The 1898-nt window shown below is 28.7% G+C and overlaps 1 non-coding gene across 1 annotated transcript; it reads left to right on the top strand.

The window, feature by feature from the left end:
* The first annotated feature begins 1223 nt into the window (after window positions 1-1223).
* On the top strand, window positions 1224-1330 carry LOC149991887 (U6 spliceosomal RNA). The gene has a single exon (XR_016508707.1). It is a non-coding gene; the product is annotated as a U6 spliceosomal RNA (small nuclear RNA).
* The last annotated feature ends 568 nt before the right edge of the window (window positions 1331-1898 follow it).

Here is a 1898-nt window from a genome sequence, read left to right as displayed (position 1 = left end):
CATGAGTATAAAGGGAAAATAAACTGAAAAATTATTAAAGCAATCATTGTGTCCTTCCAAGTATATGTCATCATGTGACTTTCTGAAAAGAAAAAAAAATTTCACTTAAAAATTAAGTGTTTAACTTTTTAATTTTGCAAATGAAACTATAATAATGATAGTTCACCCAGATGCTATCCCAAAGCAGCTTGTGAAAAGGTACCTGTGATTATTAATAAAATAATGGTTTTTTTTCCCTAAATCACTCAACTGTTCATTTCAAGCTATTGATTTTAAAACCTAAGTCTATCTAAATGTTGTAGAGCTTGGACATGAATCTTTAAAACAATCAAAACAGATTGTATAGTGGGAATTCTTTTATGTCTAGAAAAGGTACTTTAGGGACTAGAGATGTTTCTAAAGATTTTTTTAAAAATCTATATTTTCATTTAACAAAATGTAATACAATTAGCATATATTTGTTATGAGGGTAGACTGCAGATTTGAATGGAAACCTTGCTTGATTTTTGAATATTTAAATTACCTGCAGAAAGAATATGAGAAAATATAAATATATGAGTATAGGAATAAAATTTGAGATATAGTTTCAAACGTGATTGCTCTGACTTTATTTTAAAAAATCAATCAAAGTAAAAGATGCCCAAATCAAGGAGACTGGAAATGTTTCCAACCAACCAACCTTCTAGATCAGAGGGAATAAATCACTTCTTATTAGAATTTAGATAACTTAAATGTGGCTGAAATCTAGAGAGCAATTACTCCATTACTATGATTGCCTTTTAATGTGAAATTTATTTCATTTGTATATGATTAACATAATTTTAATTTCTATGACATCTCAAGTGCGAAGGTGCACAGAAAATAATATTGAATCTAAATCCTGAAAAATAGTTGAGATGAAAAAATATTTGTAGCTATTAGTGACTATTCTGTTAGTGTCAAAAGAAGGCAATAAAGTCACATGAAAGCATCTGAAACAGAGGGGACAGATAAAAGCAAATAGCTAGGAAGTAGACTTAATCTTAATAATACCAATAATTACACTAAATATAAAGGGACCAATTAAAAGGCAGAAAGTGTCAGACTGAATTAAATAAAGAAAAGATCTAATTATATGCCATGTAGAAGAGATAGATTTTAAGTATAAAAACACCAATAGGTTAAATGTAAGAAGATAGAAAAACATACACTATCCAAATAGTCACCATTTAAAAACTGGCTGGGTGCTTGCTTTGGTAGCACACATACTAAAATTGGAATGCTACAGAGAAGATTAGCATGGCCCCCGTGCAAGGATGACACACAAATTTGTGAAGTACTCCATACTTTTTTAAAGAAAAAAAAACTTGCTAGTCTGTATTAATGTTAGATAATATAGTGAATGAATATTTCCAGAGATAAACAGGAACATTTTATAATGCCAAAAGGGCAAATCATCTGGATGACATGCAACAATAAATGTATTCTTAATAACAGAGCTTCAAGTTAAATGAAGAAAAATTGCCAGAACTAAAGAAGCAAACATAAGTCTTTGTTTCTGGTTGTAGACTTTTATATTTCCTTTTAAGTAACAGATAAAACAACTAGACAAAAAGTTTAAGGTCTTTTAAAAAGCCCCAAATATTGAAAAGTAAACAACACATGCTAAATAAACCACGAATAATAGGAAAAATAATAAAGGAAATTTAAAAAGTAACTTGAACTGAATGAAAAAAAAAGTTTAATATATCAAAATTTGTGAGCTGCAGCTAAAATGTTGCTTAAAGGCAAATCTGTAGAGCTAAATCTTTTTAAAAAAGGAAAGTGTAAAATCAGTGATCTAAATTTATACCTTACGTAGCTAGAAAAAGAAGAACAAGGTAAAACCAAAGTAACAGAAGAAAGGAAAAATAAAGATT

The sequence above is a fragment of the Furipterus horrens genome, unplaced genomic scaffold (assembly GCF_987537825.1).
Source record: "Furipterus horrens unplaced genomic scaffold, mFurHor1.1.pri manual_scaffold_17, whole genome shotgun sequence".
Classification (NCBI taxonomy): domain Eukaryota; kingdom Metazoa; phylum Chordata; class Mammalia; order Chiroptera; family Furipteridae; genus Furipterus; species Furipterus horrens.
This window is presented reverse-complemented; position numbering and strand designations above follow the sequence as displayed.